Source organism: Staurois parvus, unplaced genomic scaffold (genome assembly GCF_062004578.1).
Source record: "Staurois parvus isolate SC_StPar_1 unplaced genomic scaffold, SC_StPar_1.0 ptg001733l, whole genome shotgun sequence".
Taxonomy (NCBI): domain Eukaryota; kingdom Metazoa; phylum Chordata; class Amphibia; order Anura; family Ranidae; genus Staurois; species Staurois parvus.
In genome coordinates this window covers 945262-959483 of record NW_028319529.1, presented here as the reverse complement: position 1 = coordinate 959483, position 14222 = coordinate 945262, and positions in this window count along the sequence as shown.

The following is a 14222-nucleotide window of genomic DNA, read 5'->3' as shown; positions in this document are numbered from 1 at the left end:
CTTATTTAAGTCATTATATTTTATGTATATACGTGGGAGAATTTGTGGGCTGCCAATCAGGATTTGCAAGCACATCCGGAAGGACACTAGGGGCTCAATGGACCTGTGTTGGAATTCTTGGTGGCTGCGGGATATTACTTGTGCTCGCCACCAAACCAGCTTGTACTGCACTTATGGGACTTGCCACATCACTGCAGTGCTCCCCCCTGGCCGGTGAAAACCACAGGAGCGTGAATCACATATACATGCATGATCCTGCGCACAGCAATAAATGTACTGTGCATGGTCCCTATGGATGGTCCCTAAGCGGTTAAATAACAAACATGTTATACTTACCTGCTCTGTGCAGTGGTTTTGCACAGAGTGGCCCCAATGCTTCGCATCTCGTGTCCCCTTCCGGCTTTTCAGAACCCCCGACTGCCAGGTGCCCTCAGAGCAAGAAGCTTGCTCTGGGTGCACCCAAGCAGGCTCTCTCCTGAGCCACTGCTCTGTTTGTCCATTCACATACAGAGCGTGGCTCTGGTTACCAGGTATGGAACACACTGGAGTCAGTTAGAATCTGTGCTAAACAAGCACTGGCATATTCTAGATAGGAGAATAATGAATTGAATATAATAGGGAAGAGGACCTGGATTATTGCAAAGAAAGCTCCTACTATAGGTGATACCTTGGTCCGTAGTGAATATAGGAAGGGTAGAAGTGAACCCATGTACATACAACCGCCCTTGTAGGACATATTTGCATGTAGACATTGTTTCATATGCAAGCATGTGGATAAGATTAGAGAATTTCAGGATTCCACAGGTACGAGAACATATTGTAATAACTCTTTCCTCAATTGTTCATCGTCATGGGTTATATATAGAATAGTATGCCCATGTAATAAGGCCTATATCAGCAAAATAAGGGAATTTAGATGTAGAATAGGAGAACATTTAGCCAGTATCACTGGCAGAGATGACGAGTCGCCAATAGCCATCCATTCTGAACAATATCATAACTCATCTTTTAAAAGTATAAAATGTGCAGCCATTTTCCAGTTGTCATTATCAGGAAGGAGGGGAGATAAGGATAAAGTCCTTTTGCAAAACAGGGCAAGATGGATTTTTTTATCATTAAATAATGATTTGTCATCACAACCATTTCTATGAAGATGGTAGAGATGGTAGATAGAGATGGTAAGGATTAGAGGATTTTGCCTCAGTATTTTTGAGTTCTGCATGCTGTCCAACCAGCAGGGGGCACCCACGTGGAGTTTAAGTTAAAATTTATCCCTGGAAGGTTGTCTTAAGGGGTGGAATATACCTGCAGTAATTGAGATAAATTGTAGAGGCATCCAGCCAATTCCTAGCTATGCCCTGAAGAAGCCCTGGTCAGTGGGAGGGGCGAAACATGTAGGCGGTAGGGATTACGTCCTCTTTCCCTGTGTGTTCCCCGGAGAGATGCCGGAGTGCATGCCGGCTCTCTAACCCAGTCTATGGAGCATGTGTTGACTTGGACTGATACATGGACATTGCTATATATCTATGGACACTGTACAACCTGGCCACTGAGAGTGCTTGTACGGACACCATGTGGTGAGATTGTTTCATTTACACTATATCTGTGCTGGCACAAGATTCTTGACATTGCGGTGCTCAGGCAATACAGAGGCAATCAGCTACCTACTAAAGTTAGGTTGGACCTTGATAAGTGCCAGACAGGTGGCCAGCTTGCAAAGATTTGGAGACGCTACTGAGGGTATAGAGCATTGCGGCATACCTACTGTATACCAGAGAAAAACTATTTTATACTATTTTATGAGTTTTATATATATATATATATATCTGGAGGGATCAAGGTTGCCCCTTCTATTGCTCTTCCCTCTTGCTGTGGAGCGATACTCAGCATATACATATTGGGACTTTACCTCACAGCTGGTTTCAGATGTCCATACAGTTCTAATCATTACTGACACTGCTACAGAGAGACCGTCTGGGGGATGTGGTCCATCCTTACTGGAATGGGGGACTTGGGGATCATGGAGGGGTGAGAGGGTTCTCTGGAGTGGAGTGGGGGCTTGTGGGGGTGCTAGGGTTGCCCTGAATGAGGAGGGGGAGGGATGTTGTGGGATGGTATTGGGGGTGGGGGGATCAGTGGGGGGTAGAGAACTGGGAGGGGTGGAAAGGAACAGGGTACATGCATTGTATGATTATATGATATGTGTTTGATATATATATATTTACATCTATAATACATTGATACTGCTGATTAGCCTTTCAGGTGCTATATCCTATTTGGGGTTTCTCTATAGCATATTGTTTTTTTTAATGCACCTCCCCTTTTTAGGGTTAGGAATCAGCAGACTTACCATTCCGAGGACTAGGCCCATGGCTGTGGAGGGTTTTCTACAAAAGGAAATGTGCAGTAGTCTATCAAGCTGAGTCACTATGCACCTGAGAAGAGTCAGTGTCAGGAGATAGAGACATGACCAAAGAATAATTTATTTGGTTGTTGATAGGGGAGCTATTGATGAATGAACTATCAAAGATGTTTTCCAAACATGATGTAGGGATGATGTCTTGTTTCCATTAACCTAGAGACATAGTGCCTTGCCAAGGGGCCCTGAAAAAGGTACCCTATCAGTGTTTAGGTCTGGTATAGTTCATGAGGAGGGGCACATACGTGATGTCTTTTTTTTTGCCAGGCTGCATGCCCAGATAAGAGTCTGGAATAAATATTTTAGGGGGGGGTCCAAAAAAGTTACATTTTGTGCGGTATTTCTCATTATCCATACTGGACCCTCATCGTTTGAGCAGTGCTTTATGAAATAAAGAGAGACAGTACAGTAACAATACAATTCTATGTAAGAAAATTAGGAGGGCCCTGCTCTAGGATCTTACAATCTAAAATTTTACAAAAGCTGTGAAATCACTGGCTGTAACACTTATCTTCTTTTGTATGATCTAATGCAAAAGTTGTACAATCTAGGACTTGGGTGGTTCAGTGGATATGTAGTTGGCTAGAGGATAGATGCCAGAGTGTGGTTGTAAATGGGGCTCACGTGGAACAGAAACCAGTCACCAGTGGTGTACCATAAAGCTCTGTACTAGGTCCTGTTTTATTTAATATATAACTAAAGTTTTTTTTATTTAATGAGGTATGTATTTTTGCTGATGATACAAAGGTGTGTACTTGGACTGAAATCCCTGGAGGTGTCTGTAACATGGGGCATGAATTGGCATTGCTGGAAGATTGGTCAAAGCAGTGGAAACTGCAGTTCAGTGTTTCTAAATGTAAAATAATGCAGCTAGGGAAAACATCCCTTGAGAGAGTACAGCATTGGGGGTACAGACTTGGCCTACACTACAGAGGAAAAAAAATTGGGGGGTACTTTTTTCAGATGATTGCAAAATGAGCAAACAGTGTGGCCAGGCAGTGGGGAAAGCAAATAGAATTCTAGGATGCATCACTAGAGGGATCACCAGCAGGGGGAAGGAGGTCCTGATTCCTCTATAAAGATCTTTAGTGAGACTTCATTTAAAATACTTTGTCCAGTTTTGGAAGGAACAAATCCAGAGATGAGAAAAAAATGGCGAAAGGTCTGGGATATAAAACATATCAAGAGTAACTTCAGGAACTTAATATGTACAGTCTGGAGGAAAGAAGTGAAAGGGGAGACACAAATGAAACTTTTAAATACATCAAGGAGGTGAATAAGATTCAGGAGGGCAGTATTATCAATATGAAACCAAGATCAAGAACATGTGACATGACCTCAAACTAACTGCAGGAAAGTTCAAAACTAATCTTAGAAAGTATTATTTTACTGAAAGAGTAGTTGATGCTTGGAACAGACTCAGCAGAGCTAGTGAGTCAGTCAACAGTAAGTAGTTTCAAACATGCTTAGGACAAACATAGATCTATACTCAGACATAAAATATTAATGAAAAAAAATACAAAACATGCATATAAAAAATAAAATAAAATGGGCAAAATGGTTTAAATGAAGGCTTTACTTTCCTTCCTTTTATGTGTGAGTAGGAACTCTCATTTTTGTTTAATTTTGCCCCATAAATGCTGTGAACTGTAATGTTGGTCCTTAATTAGTGTGGCATTAACATTGTTTAGAGCCCAGGCCCGGACGGGTTTACGACAACTTACTATAAATACTTTTTGGAGATTATTGCGCAACCATTCTTAAATGCACTTAATTCATTAGACACCCCGGGACAGCCCATGAGATTTCTTTCAGAAGCCCATATCACACTCATACCAAAAGAAGACAAGGATACGACATCAACGGCCAAATAACACCCAATTTCCCTATTGAACATAGATCTAAAAATCTTCGCAAAAATATTAGCGAACCGCCTCTTACACATCATTGAATCCACCATATCAACTGACCAGGTTGCGTTTGTGCCAGGTAGAGAGGCAAGAGATAACACAGTACGAGCTCTAAACATACAGTACATCACTGGTTGACACAATCGAAACAACCTGGCTTCTTTCTTTCTCTTGATGCGGAGAAGGCTTTTGACAGCTTGGCATGGGACTATATGGAAGTGGTATTGGTTAGACTTGGCCTTCCTCCGCGCCTTATGAACTTTGTCATGTCCTTGTATGCTGCACCAACGGCCAAGGTAAGAGTCAATGGTCTCATGTCGAAAGCCTTCTCAATCAGTAACGGAACTAGACAAGGATGTCCGTTGTCTCCCCTCCTATTTGTCATCACACTGGAACCCTTCCTGCAATGCATCCAAATGAATGAAAACATTAGAGGAATTATGGTAAAAGGCAAACTGCACAAAATAGTAGCTTTTGCTGACGACATATTACTCTTCCTCGCAGACCCACACACTACTCTCCCTAATCTACTTCAAGACTTCAAAACATATCAGTATATATCTAACTTCAAAATTAACTTCAATAAAACCCATGTACTTAATGTCACCTTAACCCCAGAATTAGTCAGACAAGGCGGGCAAATTTCCCCTTCACATGGCAGTACATGTGTGTTTCGACCCAAGAAAATAATTACAAACTGTATTCAAGATGCTATAGAGTTCCCCTTTACTCTACAAATTTCATCCTAGTATCTCCAACTCCTGTTGGAGATGCCACTAAGTGATTGATACACTTCTCTACATATGGTGGGACTGCCCAATGCTCCAACCATTCTGGAGCAAAATACAATCAATAATTGCTCAAGTAACAACTTACTCTCTAGACCTATCTCCTGCGCAATTCTTACTACATCATTCATTGCTCTCTTTTAAAACGTACTTTAAGTCACTTGCTATGCATATGATGAATGCTGCCAAGCAGTGCATCCCGATACATTGGCGCTCTACATACATTCCCTCGATCCGGGATTGGTTTGCTCGCGTAAACAAAGTTGCCAAAATGGAGGAACTCATCTCTGTAGCAAAAGACTCCCCCAAGAGATTCAGGAAAACGTGGGCATGCTGGAGTCATTTTAAAACAACAGATGCTTATCAACAATTGCTGCAAAACCCCACCCTTTCATCCACTTGAGCATATTTCTATAGACACGAGGTATACGTAGCTACCTCAGGTATTATGCACATAATTTACACCCCACTTGACTGAGACTGAATAACAGAGCCCATATACTGCTGAGACTGTCATATATGACGGAATACAACACATCAACCAAGATTGACATACAGGGCCTCTGACTGGTACTCTGATTACCTTGAACAACTTGACCCAGAGCAGTTGCATCCAAACCCCTTCTCCACCCCTCCAGGGGTGGACTGACCATTTGGAAACTCGGGCATTGCCCAAGGGCCCGGGGTCAGTAGGGAGCCCCATGAGATGCCCCTGGTACCTTTTTCATAGGCTTTTTTGAGTTTGGACAAGGACACAGGGGCCCCATGATCCCCTATTTCCCGGGGGCCCCATGAGTTGTCAGTCCGCCCCTGCACCCCTCCCTCCCCCCTTTTTTTTTTCTCTCTTCCAATCCTCTCCCCCTCTTTTTCCTCCCTCCTCCTATCCTACATTCTTACCATTCCCTTCCCACTTCTTTGTGTTTAGGTAAACTTTGTTTACCGGAAGACCCACAGGTACAAATACAGTTCATAAGCTTCCACCCCAGGGGTGGACATCCAATAACCCTCTGATATAACCACCCTTCCACCATGCATTGCATTCTGTAATTTAAGGGACTATATGATGATTTGCTAATTCATGTACCCAATTGTTATGTTCACATCATCTTTCCTGTCTCTTTTTGTTTGGATTTTGTTTTTCGTTTGTTATTGTTTTCAGCATTGTTATGCAATGAAACCATGCACACTTCAGATGTATGTCCCAACAGGGGAAACTTGCATGCTGATACTATCCATGATCTGAATGTAACCTGTATAGGTTATCATTGAGCTTCTTTTCTCAATAAAAATTGTTTTTGGGAAAAAAAAACATTGAGCGCACCAGCAGGATGTATTGTGTTATGGATTGATATGTTGTTGTGGTGTTGTTTTTTGTCCATAAGATGGCATCTGTTGAGGTACTGAGCATGTGTGGGGGCCATTTTGATGGCCATCACCTCTATATATACAAGGGAATCAAATTATAAGTGCCATTTTGCCACCATATGAAACTGAGCACATCTTCCAGCCACTATGTGACCTACAGTAAGTTAATTCTTTACACTCCTGACGAAGCTCTGTTTTTTGGAGTGAAACATGTAGAGTTTCTTTTTTTCTTTTCTTTGGGTCTTTCTTTGGGAGCACTTTTTTTTTACTCCTCCCCTCTCCCTTTTTTTTGGAGTGGTTTGTACTGTGCTTTATAGTGCAGCATTTGCATTCCTCAAGATAGTGAGAAATTTTTGACTGGATATGGTGATGTATGGGGCTTGTCCATTAAAGGCTGACATTAAGGACCGTGGATGAGTGTACCCGTATAACATATCTGTAGCAATACATATTATACTATCAAATTAGTTTTGTTCATTGGGGTAATTTTATCTCCTTAATAGAGATTACATATTCCATCTGATTTTCTATTTCAGGTCTCTGCAAGGACCTTAAAAAAATAGTTTTCTGTGTCCTGTTTACACCATAATGTTGGTATCAAGTGCACTTTTTTGCTCAGTTTTTTGGAGCGTAACATGTAGTTTCTTTTTTTCTTTTCTTAGGGTCTTTCTTTGGGAGCACTTTTTGAATGAACATAGTATTTACTCCTCTCCCTCCCCCCCCCTTTTGTGGAATGGTTTGTACTGTGCTTTATAGTGCAGCATTTGCATTCCTCAAGATAGTGAGAAATTTTTGACTGGATATGGTGATGTATGGGGCTTGTCCATTAGAGGCTGGCATTAAGCACCGTGGATGAGTGTACCCATATTACATATCTGTAGCAAGACAGATTATACTATCAAATTAGTTTTGTCCATGGGGTAATTTTATCTCCTTACTAGCGATTACATATTCCAACTGATAGGTTTATGATCAAACCACAGTGTCTTCTTTATGCCGTCACTTCATCTAAAATGGTATGGTATTTTATCTGGTCTGGTGTTATTAACCATTTGGATGTAAGGTAAACTATTGCAATGGTATCTCGTTGCATTGTTGTGCATAGTAAATTCCACTCCAATAGACATTAATTACAGATTAGCATATATTTTTGTATATATCTGAATAAAGGTTATATTTTAGATTCATCAGTTGGCCAGATGGTGCGTATCCCTATGCACCCTCATCTGGCATAGATTTGTTATTTGCCAAAGATGATGATTTACAATTAGGGCTTAGTTCAATAGTTGTTTATGCACTAGTAGATTTTTATGTTTACATTGATTGATGGCTTGATGGCTTGTGATTTACACTGGTGATTTTTAATGCGTTTTCTCATATATTTGTAATTAACTGTTGATACAAGACTATAATAAAGTTTTTTTCTAATTCTTTACATCAATCCCTATTAGTGTCTTCCAGAGTAACCCCTGTGCCCCTTCTGTGGGGATTTCTTTTGTTGTAGTAGTTTAAGGGTTACAAAGACCACACCTACTAATGGGTGGAGGTTGACTGATATTGACATCTTGAGAACGCCCGATGGGAGGGGCGAAACACGTTGACCCAATTCCGGTCGATTTGCCATACGTCTGACGTCACTTCCGGTGAGTGAGGCGCATGCCGAGCGGTGCGTTCCAGTGGCCATTTTGTGAGATCTAGGCTGGTTCTCTGCTGTTCCTCTGCTCTATCTGGCTGCATTGGTGTTGGAATCCTGGATTATGTGGCTGGTTTTCATCATCAGGCTGTCATGGGCTTAATAAATGTGCCTTTTACAAGTTGTTGAAATGTGAGTGGCCTAGATTTTGTCTTTTGGTATAATACTGATGTGGCAATATTACACTATATAAGTTTTCTCTTTGATGATATGGTGGAGCAAACTAGGAAGCCACGGTGAGCACCTGAAAGAAGATCTAAACTTGGAGAGGCAGGCTATTATTGAGCTGATGAAAAGGGGGTTTAGGATTCCCCAAAAATCCTTAAAGGCTTTTCACTCACCAAAATCTGGTGAGTGTATTTGATGTTGGTGTGCACGGGTGAGAGGTGGAAGGTTATAAACATCTTTGGAATCTTCAGTTTTCATCACAAGGGACTTTATGGTTTTTTTTCTGAAGAATTTTTGATATATATATGCACTATTTAATTTGGGACGTTTATATTGTGTGATTTACTAATATTTGTATTTAGGTCTATTTTGAGCGGTTTATTCATATATCTTCTCTACCATTGTCGTTTATTCTGAAGGGAATATGAATATGGGCTGTTAATACAGCTTTATTAGTTATAATTTTATGTAGATTTTATCTATTGTGTTTTGAATTTATTACAACTTTTATTATATATTTTAATGTAGTTTATTTAATTATGCTTTCATGTCTTTTGCTATCATTAGATGGCTCTTTGGTGCCTTTAAGGTTTCATTTCTCATGCCATCAATTTGGAGTATCCCATATTTTTCTTTATTATTAAACTCTGCCATGGTGCTATTTTTTCCATCTTTGAGAACCATAGATATTTTATCTTTGATGTTGATATGATATAGTCACTTTTTTTGGTCAAACAACTGGCTAGAAATAATGCATTTAGTCACCATACAGAGGCTTGAATGGCGTTGCCTTCCATTTGCTTAACTTCCTTTAGTCCCGGATGGGATCTTCCTTCAGGTTTCTGCAATATTCTAAATTGGTTTCGTCCAAATCGAGGCTTGGTTTTTGTCTATAACAATGCGATGATGGAGGGCAGTCTTTTAGCCCTGGAAGACGTCTGTTTATGATGAAACATGTCGGGTGGAGCCTCCCTTCTGACGTCATTGCGTTGTCCTCCATCTGTCTGATGGAGTCATATTTGTATTGAGCCTAACCCAACCTCCTGTAATTAAGAGGTCTGGGAATCTGGTAAGCCTTTGATTTGTCTAATACAGTGGTGGCCATTCACACTGGTGATTCTGGGATGGAATGAAGAATTTTCTTAATGATTTGCACATTTAAGAATTTCTTTTTATTCACAATGACAATGTTTTGGCATTATTTTTAAATGTGGACTTTGAGCACCTCAGGGTCCTTTAAGGACTGTTATCACTTGTTTATGTAGTGCAATTTATAGTGTATTGATTTATTGTTTCTGTTTATTTAAGTTGTTCACTCTTAGCGCAACACTTTTTTATATATTTCCTCTCATACTGCCCGACCACCACATATCAATACCTTGGTAACCTACACAAGACAAACATTGTAGTTTAAACCCTTTATGAAATGGTAACATACACTGCTCAAAAAATATTAAAGGAACACTTTGAAAGCACATTAGATCTCAATGGGGAAAAATCTCATGCTGAATATCCATACTGTTATGGACTGAGCATTGTATTAGCAACATAAGAATGCCCCATCATTTGATGGAAATGAAAAGTATCAACCTACAGAGGACTGAATTCAAAGACACTACAAAAATCAAAGTGAAAAAATGATACAGCAGGCTAGTCCATTTTGCTTCAATTTCATTGCAGCAATTCAAAATGGTACTTAGTAGTTTGTATGCCCCCCACATGCTTGTATGCAGGGCATGCTCTTACAGATGGTGCCCTGGGGTATTTCTTCCCAGATCTGGATCAGGGTATCACTGAGCTTATAAAAAGTCTGAGGTGCAACCTGGCGTTGTTGGATGGACCAAAACATGATATCCCAGAGGTGTTCTATTGGATTTAGATCAGGTGAGAATGGGGGCTATTCAATGGTATCAATTCCTTCATCCTCCAGGAACTGCCTGCATACTCTTGCCACATGACGCCGGGCTTTGTCGTGCACCAGGAGAAACCCAGGACCTACTGAACCAGTGTAGGCTCTGACAATGGATCCAAGGATTTCATGTCGATACGTAATGGCAGTCAGGGTGAAATTGTCTAGCCTGTAGAGGTCTGTGCGTCCCTCTATGGATGCCACCCCAGACCATCACTGACATATCCAATAAAAAAAATGTAAAAAATCACATTTATTCATAAATGTAGGCCAATATGTATTCTGCTACATATTTTTGGTAAAAATAATCCCAGTAAGCGTAAATTGATTGGTTTGCGCAAACGTTATAGTGCCTACAAATGGTGGTATATACAGGTGAAACTCAAAAAATTAGAATATCGTGCAAAAGTTCATTTATTTCAGTAATGCAACTTAAAAGATGAAACTAGTATATGAGATAGACTCATTACATGCAAAGCAAGATAGTTCAAGGCGCAATTTGTCATCATTGTGATGATTATGGCTTACAGCTCATGAAAACCCCAAATCCACAATCTCAGAAAATGAGAATATTCCATGCAATCAATAAAACAAGGATTGTACATAGAACAATATCAGACCTCTGAAAAGTATAAGCATGCATATGTACTAGCTACTTGGTTTGGGCCCCTTTTGCAGCAATTACTGCCTCAATGCGGCGTGGCATGGAAGCTATCAGCCTGTGGCACTGCTGAGGTGTTATGGAAGACCAGGATGCTTCAATAGCTGCCTTCAGCTCTTCTGCATTGTTCGGTCTCATGTCTCTCATCTTTCTCTTGGCAATGCCCCATAGATTATCTATGGGGTTCAGGTCAGGCGTGTTTGCTGGCCAATCAAGCACAGTAATCCCAGGGTCATTGAACCAGGTTTGGGTGCTTTTGGCAGTTTGGGCAGGTGCCAAGTCCTGCTGGAAAATGAAGTCAGCATCCCCATAAAGCTCGTCTGCGGAAGGAAGCATGTAGTGCTCCAAAATCTCCTGTTAGATAACTGCATTGACCCTGGACTTAATGAAGCACAGTGGACCAACACCAGCAGATGACATGGCTCCCCAAATCAACACAGACTGTGGAAACTTCACACTGGACTTCAAGCATCTTGCAGTGTGTGGCTCTCCATTCTTCCTCCATACTCTGGGTCCTTGGTTTCCAAATGACATGCAAAAGTTGCTCTCATCAGAAAAGAGGACTTTGGACCACTGAGCAACAGACCAGGTCTGTTTTTCTTTAGCCCAGGTAAGACGCTTCTGACGTTGTTTGTTGTTCAGGAGCGGCTTGACAAGAGGAATACGACATTTGAAGCCCATGTCCAGGATCCATCTGTGTGTGGTGGCTCTTGATGCACTGACTCCAGCCTCAATCCACTCCTTGTGAAAGTCCCCAGCATTTTAGAATGGCCTTTTCCTGACAATCCTCTCCAGGCTGCGGTCATCCCTGCTGCTTGTGCACCTTTTTCTTCCACACTTTTCCCTTCCACATAACTTTCTATTAATGTGCTTTGATAGAGAACTTTGGGAACATCCAACTTCTTTTGCAATTACCTTTTGAGGCTTTCCCTCCTTATGGAGGGTGTCAATGATGGTTTTCTGCACAACTGTCAGGTCAGCAGTCTTTCCCATGATTGTGATTCCTACTGAACCAGACTGAGAGACCATTTAAAGGCTCAGGAACCCTTTGCAAGTGTTATGGCTTAATTAGCTGATTCGAGTGGGACACTTTGAGCCGAGAATATTGCACCTTTTCACAATATTCTCATTTTCTGAGATTGTGGATTTGGGGTTTTCATGAGCTGTAAGCCATAATCATCACAATGATGACAAATCATGGCTTGAACTATCTTGCTTTGCATGTAATGAGTCTATTTCATATATTAGTTTCACCTTTTAAATTGCATTACTGAAATAAATTAACTTTTGAACGATATTCTAATTTTTCGAGTTTCACCTGTATACTGGAATTAAATTTATACTAGTAATGGCGGTAATCACCGACTTATAGTGGGACTTCGGTGAGCATTCTTACTCTGGGGGGAACTAACTGCCACTGACATCCCAATGACACTAATACAGTGATCAATGCTAATAAAAAGCACTGACACTCTACTAATGGCACTGGGCAGGAAGGGGTTAACATCTGGGGTAATCAAAGGGTTAACTGTGTGCTGTATATATACTGGAATTGTTTTTTTATTAATACTGGTAATGGCGTCAGTCTGCAACACTTTGTGGGAACCAGTGACACTAATACAGTGATCAGTGCTGTAAATATACACTGTCACTGCAATACTGAAACTGGCTAGGAAGGAGTTAAACATCTAGGGTGATAAACAGGTTAACTGTGTGCCCAGCCAGTGTTTTGTGTACACAGTAATGTATTTTTACTAAGCAATCTGCTAGATTTTATTCCCTACTTTGCAGGGAAAGAAAATCTAGCAGATCGCCACTGACAGGACACAGCTCTTGCTTGTTTACATAGGAAGAGCTGTGTCCTGTCACTCTCCTCACCAATAAACAGGTGCCAGTGCTCATCCATTGGCCGGCACCTGTTTATCAGCTTCTGCTGAGACAAATCACCAGGAAGTAAAAAATGACGTACAGTTGCAAGAAAAGGTATGTGAACCCCTTGGAATTACGTGGAGTTTTGCATGAATTGGGCATAAAATGTGCTCTGATCGTCATCTAAGTCACAACAATAGAGGAATACAGTCCGCTGAACATAATACTACACAAACATTAGATGTTGCCATGGTTTAATTGCACATAACATGTAAACATTCACAGTGCAGGGAGGAAAAAGTATGTGAGGCCCTAGCTTAATGACTTCTCCCAGAGCTAATTGGAGCCAGGACTGAGCCAACCTTGACTCCAATCACTGTGATGATATTGGATGTGTTGCCGACAGCTGTCCTGCCCTTAACAAACACACACCTGTTTTGGGTTTACTGGTTTCAAGAAGCACTGTCTTATGTGAACCATGCCTCGCAGAAAACAGCTCTCAGAAGACCTACGATCAAGAATTGTTGACTTGCATGAAGCTGGAAAGGGTTACAAAAGTATCTCCAAAAGCCTTGATGTTCATGTGTCCACGGTAAGACAGACTGTCTACAAATGGAGAAAGTTTAGCACTGTTGCTACTCTCCCTAGGCATGGTCATCCTGTAAAAATGACTGCAAGAGCACAGTGCAGAATGCTGCATGAGGTAAAGAAGAATCCCAGAGTGTCAGCTAAAGACCTACAGAAATCTCTGGCACATGCTAACATTTTTGTTGACACATCTACAATAAGGAAAACATTAAACAAGAATGGAGTACATGGGAGGACACCTTGGAGGAAGCCATTGCTGTCCAAAAAGAATATTGCAGCACATTTGAAGTTTGCAAAAGAGCACCTGGATGTTCCACAGCACTACTGGCAAAATATACTGTGGACAGATGAAACCAAGATTGAGTTGTTTGGGAAGAACACACAACACTATGTGTGGAGAAAAAAAGGCACAGCACACCAACATCAAAACCTCATCCCCACTGTGAAACATGGCGGAGGGAGCATCATGGTTTGGGGCTGCTTTGCTGCCTCAGGGCCTGGACGTATTGTTGTCATTGATGGGAAAATGAATTCCTGAGTTTATCAAGACATTTTGCAGGAAAACGTACGACCATCTGTCCGCCAACTGAAGCTCCGCAGAGGATGGGTGATGCAACAGGACAATGACCCAAAGCAGACAAGTAATTCAACAAAACAATGGCTGCAACAGCACAGAATACGCCTTCTGGAGTGGCCCAGTCAGAGTCCTGACCCCAACCCGATTGAAATGCTGTGGCATGACCTTAAGAGAGCGATTCACACCAGACATCCCAAGAATATTGCTACACTGAAACAGTTTTGTGAAGAGGAGTGGTCCAAAATGACTCCAGATCGTTGTGCAGGTCTGATCTG